This window comes from Arvicanthis niloticus, chromosome 17, assembly GCF_011762505.2.
Source record: "Arvicanthis niloticus isolate mArvNil1 chromosome 17, mArvNil1.pat.X, whole genome shotgun sequence".
NCBI classification, from domain to species: domain Eukaryota; kingdom Metazoa; phylum Chordata; class Mammalia; order Rodentia; family Muridae; genus Arvicanthis; species Arvicanthis niloticus.
The window spans coordinates 8,835,830-8,845,034 of record NC_047674.1 but is presented as its reverse complement, the minus strand read 5'-3'; the positions used below and the strand labels follow the sequence as shown (position 1 = coordinate 8,845,034).

Below are 9,205 nucleotides of genomic sequence, written 5' to 3'. Positions count from 1 at the left end.
GCTGTGGTCATGGTGTCTCTTCACAGCAATAGCACAATGACCAAGACAATGGCTCTCTCTGTCCTAATAATTTTACTTCATAGAGATGGTTCCCAAGTTTTTTAGGAGGAAGGAGATTCCTGGATTCACTTATCTAGCTTTTCAAAGTTACATATCTTTGGAAAAGGTAATCTCAAGTTTTCTACAAAGAAATCTTCTAAAAGAAGAGAGAAGACAAACATTTTCTATTGTCTCAACTGGAATATTTGTTGTTTTGAATTTTTGTTTGTTCTATTACATCCTACCATGTAGCTACAAATTCACGGGGGCCTCCCGGGTTTAGATGTCTTTTAGGAAGAGAGAGCACTGGGATCGATTGTGCTGTGTAAACTGCCAGCATAAGGAAGTCTTTCCCTACATTTAATTGTTATCTTTCTTTAGGTGATATTTGGTGATATCATTGGTACTTAGCAATCTCTTTAAAAATATAAAAGAAGCAATTGTTTGAATGGTGTTTGGTGAAACACACCTGTAATTTCAATGAGTCAAAGGCTGAGTTGAGACTACAACCAGTCTGAACTACATTGCAGACTGAAAGCTAATGATGGCTACATAGCAAACTGAAATCTAGTGCCAGCTACATAGCGAGGCACTGTTATACCCACCCAGAAGGAGTGAAGATATTCCAAAGAAAAAAATTTGTATTCATCCTTTTGGTGTTAGACTATTGAGATAACGAACCCCAAGAGGCCACATGGTCCTCACCTCCATAAATCTCATTCTATTGACAGTGATTTTTTTTTTTTTAGATCAACAGAATCTTACTTGGTTTTTGGTGACCTTAATACAGGGAGTTATGGCAACAGACCAACAACAGGCATCAAAGCTACCTCAAGCCAGTGAATTCCAAACTGGTTGTCTAATGCCCTGAATATGGAAATATAGATTAAAAGTGAGCAGAGCAAAAATGGACTTATTAAGTAAAAATAAGAAATTTCTATAGATAGCTCTGACGCTCTATTTAAACCTGAACTTTATATCAAGACAGTAAAGAGAAACTTGGGGTAGAGCTGCAGGGCCTCTTTGTTCCTTTTCCCAACATGGCCACATTAAATAACCTTTTTTCTGTTTTTCACTATTATTACGTTGTTTAATTAGCCTGATGAAGGTGGGTGGCTGAGCTTAAATCATTGGGGCTATAAATACTAGCAAATTTGTCTCATAAATAAATTAAAATAATTAATAAATAATAGCAATTAGCTCTGAAAATCAGCTTGGGACAGGAAAAAAGGATGAATTCATGAAGTATGATTGCAAAGTTTAGGAAGCTGCAGAAGATCCACCATGAACAAACATTAGAAGCTGCAAGCATTTAAGAATAAAGAAATGGGGCGTGCTGTGGAGGAACGGCTGTTAGTGTTTAGCCGTGGGCAGCCAGAGGTTGAGGTGTCTTCTCGGCGAACCTCTGCTTCAGGAGGAGCCATGGCGCTCAGGGTCACTAGGAACACCAAAATTAACACGGAAAATAATGCCAAGATCAGTATGGCAGGCACCAAGCGTGCACCTGTGGCAATTGCTGCTGCCTCCAAACCTGGGCTGAGATCGAGAACTGCTCTTGGAGACATTGGTAATAAAGTCAGTGAACAGGCAAGAGTGCCTCTGAAAAAGGAAACAAAAACATTAGGTGCTGGAAAAGTTACTGTTAAAGTCCTCCCAAAACCCGCGGAGGAGAAGGTGCCTGTGTGTGAGCCAGAGGTGGAACTTGCAGAGCCTGAGCCTGAACATGTTACAGAAGAGAAGCTTTGTCCTGAACCTATTTTGGTTGATAATCTCTCTCCAAGCCCAATGGAAACATCTGGATATGCACCTGCAGAAGAATATCTGTGTCAGGCTTTCTCTGACGTAATTCTTGCAATGAGTGATGTAGATGCAGATGATGGAGCTGATCCAAACCTCTGTAGTGAATATGTGAAAGATATCTATGCTTATCTCAGACAACTGGAGGAAGAGCAGTCAGTTAGACCAAAATACCTACTGGGTCGTGAAGTCACTGGAAACATGAGAGCCATCCTAATTGACTGGCTAATACAGGTTCAAATGAAATTTAAGCTGCTGCAGGAGACCATGTACATGACTGTGTCCATTATTGATCAGTTCATGCAGAACAGTTGTGTGCCCAAGAAGATGCTACAGCTGGTCGGTGTGACTGCCATGTTTATGGCAAGCAAATATGAGGAGATGTACCCTCCAGAAAAAGGTGACTTTGCTTTTGTGACTAACAACACTTACACTAAGCACCAGATCAGACAGATGGAGATGAAGATTCTGAGAGTTCTGAACTTCAATCTGGGTAGCCCTCTGCCTCTGCACTTCCTCCGTAGAGCATATAAAATTGGAGAGGTTGACGTCGAGCAGCATACTGTGGCCAAATACCTCATGGAGCTCTCCATGCTGGACTATGACATGGTGCATTTTGCTCCTTCTCAAATTGCAGCTGGGGCTTTTTGCTTAGCACTGAAAATTCTTGACAACGGTGTATGGACACCAACTCTGCAGCATGCACTCCCTGTCCTACACGGAAGAATCCCTGCTTCCTGTTATGCAGCACCTGGCTAAGAATATAGTCATGGTGAACCGTGGCCTTACAAAGCACATGACTGTCAAGAACAAGTATGCAACATCTAAGCATGCTAAGGTCAGCATGCTGGCACAGCTGAACTGTACGCTAGTTCAGAATTTGTCTAAGGCCGTGACAAAAGCTTAACTCCAATGGACTACTACATCTGCAAATGCAGTTGGCACCATGTGCCTCCTGTACATAGGATACCGTGTTTACTTGCTCTTCAATAAAGGTTGTGACTTTTTACTTTGCATAGCTTAACTCATTTGAATATGATTGCTTCTGACTTTAAGATAACAAACATTGTCAAAGAACTTAGGAGTATATTAAGAACTGCTTCTAGTTTAACAGCTACCAACTAATGTATATATTTGTATCCTATATGTTTATATACTTCCTTCACTGTGTGTCCTTATATCATGCAAAGGCTTCTGTCTGGCTCTGGTTTAAACTCTGAGTCTACCAGCTAGTCCTTTGTTCCATTTTCTTAGAGGTGGTTGCCACCTTTAACCACTGTCTCTTGAGCTGCCAACTTTCAGATCTGAAACCAAGTATTTTTGTTATGTAAAATAGGATGTTCAAAATTAAAGGTGTCTTTTAAAAGAATTTGCCCCCAAATCTCAATACCAACAGATAAGGGTATATTCTTGTATATCCTGTGTAGATATAATTATGCATATACTATCAAGGACAAATTTTTATATGGGTTCATTTTATCAACAGTATTCCTTTCAGCATTCCTTTCAATGCCTATACTGATGCATTTCCTAGTGTGAACAAACTGTATGTAATATATTCAATCATTCCCTTAGTGATATTCTCTTGTTGCCCTCCATACAGTGCTTCCTAAATGCTCTTTGATGTCTTGCTTGGCTTCATGTATAGTAGCTTTCCCAGGGGGGTGTGCTTTCAATTCTGACAGCCAGATGAGTGTGGCTGGCACCATACCAAGGTGCTACTTCTCCTGTCTTGTAACTCCAACTGGAAAAGAAATCCTGTCTCATTTGCTGTTTTAATTTATACATCCGATATCAAGTTGAATAAAATTGTATTGATGGCAAAAAAAAAAAGAATAAAGAAATGTACTTAGATTTGAATTTAAGTAAGTATAGTAAAATGTCTCATCAATATACAGTACATCAAATAAAACCATATGGAAACATGTAACATCAATGGATTCTGTGTGTGGTGCCATTTAAAATAACTATTAAACTCTATGGAGCAAATATACTCTTATTTTACACTAATTTAGTTAATAAACAGAAATATTAATCCCATTTATGTGTCTAGGTGAGCTGAACACTGAACTCATCAGCCAGAGCCTATAGAAAGGCATTTGCTCCCTCTCAGCTTCTCCAAGTTAACTGATATTCACTGAGATGTGGATGAAATCTTAGATTTAAGATTATCATCTTTCTCTAGAAAAAAGAAACACAGACTCAGAACAGTGCAAATTACATTTCATTTTCCCATGAGTGCCTGTGTCCAGTGCTGTATTATCATAAAAATTAAGAAGCTTTTTTATTCATACTTGTATGTATATGACATTAGATTAATTACAAAGAAAGACCTTCCACCCACATAGAAACATCTACCCAACAAAGGAACATAACATGCATGTGAGGCGATTCACTGAAACATGGGAGAACACTCTGACAACTCATGCACTCATCAACTAAATAGTTATTAATATATACATCTAGCTTCGAGGTGGCTGACAAAGAGGATACACTGCTGGAAAATTCCTGCCTTCAGCTAGATAATCACAGCCTGCTTCATCTCCACTCATTGAGGTTTCATGTATATGGATTGTGTATCTGCAATTATCCAAGTCATAAACGAAAAAAAAAAAGGTAAGGGAAGAAATGGGGAAACAAAACAAAACAGAGTTACCCTGTGTACTATTCTGGCTTAATTCATGAATTATTGTCAGTGATGGTCATTCACTGTGCTTGAATAAAATACAATAGCAATGTAATTTTCTTAATCTTCTATATGATTTTCTTCCACACATTACATTTCCATCCTTCATTTCTTTTGTCTCATTACATGTCTTCTATTATAGAGGCTTTAAATGCTTACTCCCTGATCTCATATTGGCCCACATTCAGACCATTTACTGCAGGTAATTCGCTTCAGTGTGTCTGAGCCTTGTTATCACTGTCTTCTCCTTTCACAGCAGGTCTTTTATGACTACCATTCCTCGTGTCAGAATTTAAAAGCATAAAAACAGGATCAATGTCTATTGAGAACACTGTGGCTTATTTTTTTTTTTTCAACCACTAGTAACTAATTGCTCTGTTTGGTTTGCCTGATTAAAGCCACAAATCCACTGACAGATGGGCTGTTTAATTAAAAATATAATTCAATAAGCCAGACTAAAATTTAAGAAGGGCTTTTGTAGCACTGAGGTCCTGTATCCAAACTCAAATACCAAGTGGTCACAGGTTATATGAAGAAAACCTGCTTAGAGAAACTTGAAGACCAATTAAGCCAAATCAAAGAATTTGTGTGTCTCTAAATCATAGGAGCTTTGGTATATCTTTCAGCATGGCAGTAGGTAGAATAGCTTCTTTCTGATCCTTCTCAATTGTTGCTTTCATGTGTTTCTTGCTTCAAAGAGTTTGTCAATATACATTGATACACTACTTTTTTAAACTGTAGATTCAATGTAGAATGCGAAGGGATGCCTTTCTTCAACCCTCCAATGTTATCCAACTTAGTAGCTATCAAGGTACTCATCCCTGTTGGTAGTCCCCTGGTGCTGAGAGCAGGCAAATTTCCTACTGTCCTTTATGGTCCCTGGGGCTTCTAGCTGTAGCTTGACCTCACGAGGTTTCCTCTCACGGTCCACTGCCCCACATAAAACCTTAAACACAAATAAGACCTTCCTTCTATAAATTGCGTTTGTTATAGTGTTTTATCATGGCAACAGGAAAGAATACTAAGATAAATCCTGTTATGTTTTGTTTTTGGGGGGGGGTGGATATTGTTTATTTGTTTGAAACATGATTTCTCTGTGTATCCCTAGCTATTCTGGAACTCGATCTGTAGACCAGACCAGCCTAGAACTCACAGAGATCTGTATGAGTACTGGAATGAAAAGCATAGGCAATCACCACCTAGTGAAGACAGTTCTTTTAGGATGGTTGGGGAGAGTTAAAATGTATAGATCCAGGGCCAACTTATCTTGCCCTATTATTCTCTTAAAATTCTTCATTGTCCATCTTTACTCTGACATAACATCCATAGAATTAGCAGGTAAGCCTCTTTGAAATTCATCAACTTAATAGACACTAGCTTTCATCAACCCAAGAGCTAATATTATTAGATTCCATTTGCAACCTATAGCATAGGTTCCCTCACTTTCCTGTAATCCATCTACTTGATGTACTCACATCAAGTATATTTTAAAATGCTTTGATTTATTACTTTCATTAGTTCTGTAACTATAAAAACTTCATTCAATTGGTTTTTAAAATTTGGTGTTTTATTTATTTACCTTTCAGATGTTATCCTCTTTCCCTATTTCCCTTCCCTTGAAACCCCTTATCCCATCCCCCTCCTCCTTTTTGCTTTTATACCATTTGAATTACATGCAAGTATTAAGGTCAGTTCTAGGTTGAGGAATTAGCAATACAATAGATGCAAATAGTCAAGGAGCTAACATGACAATAAACACAAATTGTCAAAGAACAAGCAAGGCAATAAAAAAAAATCTGTGAACACTCCCATGATCATTGTGTCTAAGGGCTTATCAGGATGATCAAAATATCTGAGCCAACTTTCCTGTCCTAGCCCAAAGTCATTTTCATGTCTGAAGCCTACTTCCTTGTTCTAGCCTAATATTTAGATTCTTGTCTGAAATGACTTCTTTGTTCTAGCCTAAGATTTAGATTCCTGACTGAAATTACTTCTCTGTTCTAGCCTAATGTCAGATCCCTGTCTGAATCACACTTCCTTGTCCTTGGCCAATATCATATTCCTACCAAGTAGCCCATTTCCTTGTTCTTGGTCCATGTAAGATTCTTGCTAAGCAGCCCCAAAAGCTCTTTGCCACTCCCCCTTTTTTTATTTCATAAACAAGACTGAGCCTGTCTTAGGTCATTCTGCCAAAAATGCCTTCTTTACCTGTCATAGAATATGCATTATTAAAAGCAATGAATTTTTGACACAGGTTGGTAAGGCTCTATGCAGAATCTTATCCATCCTTAGCTTGCCAGTCTGCTAATTTAATAACTCTGTCTAGGGATCCATTTTCAGTTTCAAACCATGTACTTTGGCTGCCAACATGTTGATGCTGTTAAAGATAAGCTTTAAGACTATGGGCAGGAATAAAATGTCACTGGAATGTTTTAGTAAAAGAGATTAAAATGAATGACCTGCCATTCTTTTTTTAATTGTTTCTTAATAATAAATGTAAGCTGATAGAGAAAATTCACTATAATGTAGACATGCAACTCAGTTTGTTCTACTATGACATAGTAAAAACAAACTTAAAAAACAAGTTCATCTATTATCCTTTAATTTAAATTATAACCATTAGATGTTATATTTGATAGTGACTTATGAAGTCCATTTTTTATTTAGTGATTGTGAATGGATTCAGAATACATTGTTAAGATGGATCCAGTAGGTGAAGACACTTTCCACCAAGCCTGAAGAACTGTGTTTGGTCCCCAGAAACCACAGAGTGTATGAAAAGAATCAATTCATACATGTTGTCCTCTAATATCCTCTCCCACACACAATAAATGCTAAATAAATTAATTAAATAATGGTTTGTTTGTAAGCTAGAATTAAAAATTAGGAAGCTGGGTCAGCTAGGTCCTGCCACTGAGCAAACTAGAGAAAGTAAAAAATGTAGACTGTAATGAAAGTCCCAGGGGTTGAGGAGGAGTTCAGTGTGGGACAACTGAGCTAATAATGACTACAATTTTATCCAATGGAGATGACAATTGGGAGAGATAAGCAGACGGGGTCTGCTTGTGATTCTGTGGAAAGCCCGAGGGCAAGTGGAAGAGTCTTCTAGAGAAGTTAGAACCTTGAACTCTTTAAAGCCAAGAGGTAAGAAGAGGGATTAATGTTTTCTGGAATCAGACACAGCTCCAACTAAAGCAGCTGGAGGACAGTGCTGTGCAGGTCATTTATGATAAGCATTGCTTTGGAGCATCATGTTAACCCATTACTCTTCATGTCATCAGCAGAGTTATCAGCATTCTCCCGTGTGCATTCTGATAACACTGTGTATTGCAGCTCTTCATGAGCACTGGCTAGGGGATGCAATATATATTATATATCTCAATATGTCTACAGTACTGCTCCTGGTTTCTCATGTACAAACCTGATTTCTGGTATCACTGACAAGCTAGGCCCTACCAACAATGGCTAACTGAAGAGACAAATAGTAGTGAAGAACAAAGTCATTATTTTTCTGCAATGCCACACAGTACAAAGATGTTGGGGTTGGTCTGGTGCTATTATATATTCAAACTACTAAATTCTATACCCCAAAATCTGTTTGCCCCAAGATGAACAAATTCTTATGTACACCAGATTTTATTGTATAAACCTTGCTCTCCAAGTTAGTCAATAAAAGGCTAAAGTCTGTGATTGGGCAGTAGAGAGAGGAAGGTGGGACTTCCTAGGAGGGGGAAAAGAACTCTGGGAAGAAAAAAGAGGAAAGGCCCTTTTCCAAAATACATGATCAGAGATAGACATGTGTACAGATGTGGAAGGTATAGCTAGCCACATGGCTGGATGGGCCTAGGTGGTTACGTTAACCTAAATGAGGTAGTTGAGAGTCTTCCCTAGCTATAGGGCTTAAGTTTTGAAATATTACAAGGACTCTGTGAAGGAAACTGATTGGTTAAGGAATAGGTGCCACTGTATTAATCTTCAGCATTAATTAATATGTAGAGAATATTAGCAATCATTTTTACACAGAGAAACAAATAAAGCAATGAAATGACCTTCAAGTGTGTCTTCTAGATAGTGTCATGAGGTCAGATTTAAACAAAAGGCAAAAGGCATGTTTAACTATGCAATTGTGGTCAAGGTGTTGCTCTACAAAACACATCCACTGTCTTGGATCTGGACTGTCCTGCAAAGTATTGTAATAGGTTGTCTGAATTCCGTTTAATATCAAGTTTCTTCTCTAGTGAGAACCATGCTTCAGCATTTTATTTTTCCCCTTCCTCCAAGCATAAGACTCCTTGGGAAACTCTGAGTCCCTGGGGTCTATTGTCTCAACTGTCTGATACCAGGAGGCAGGCTATATGCCTTTTTCTTTTTTAGAGTATCTTGGTTTCTGCCAGATATCTTAAAGGGTGTAGCTGGTATATTATGATGAGAGAAGCAGGCTGGAGCGACTAGGCAAGAGTTCCAATGGAGAGATTAGGACATGAGCCCAGCAACGAAACCTTATCCCTTGCCTACAGGATGTGTAAGAGTTGAAGATGGAGCAGAATTTAAGGGAAGGGGCAACTAATGACTAGACCAGCCTGGGTTGCATCCAATGAGAGGGAAGTCACCCTTAACACTATTGATGATACTTATAGACAAGACCCCAGCATAAATGTCATCCAAGGGGCTGTACCCAGCAAG

General features: G+C 38.5%; 1 pseudogene; it reads left to right on the top strand.

Annotated features, from left to right (window-relative positions):
• The first annotated feature begins 1,390 nt into the window (after window positions 1–1,390).
• LOC117722603 (G2/mitotic-specific cyclin-B1 pseudogene) lies at window positions 1,391–2,900 on the top strand (annotated as a pseudogene).
• The last annotated feature ends 6,305 nt before the right edge of the window (window positions 2,901–9,205 follow it).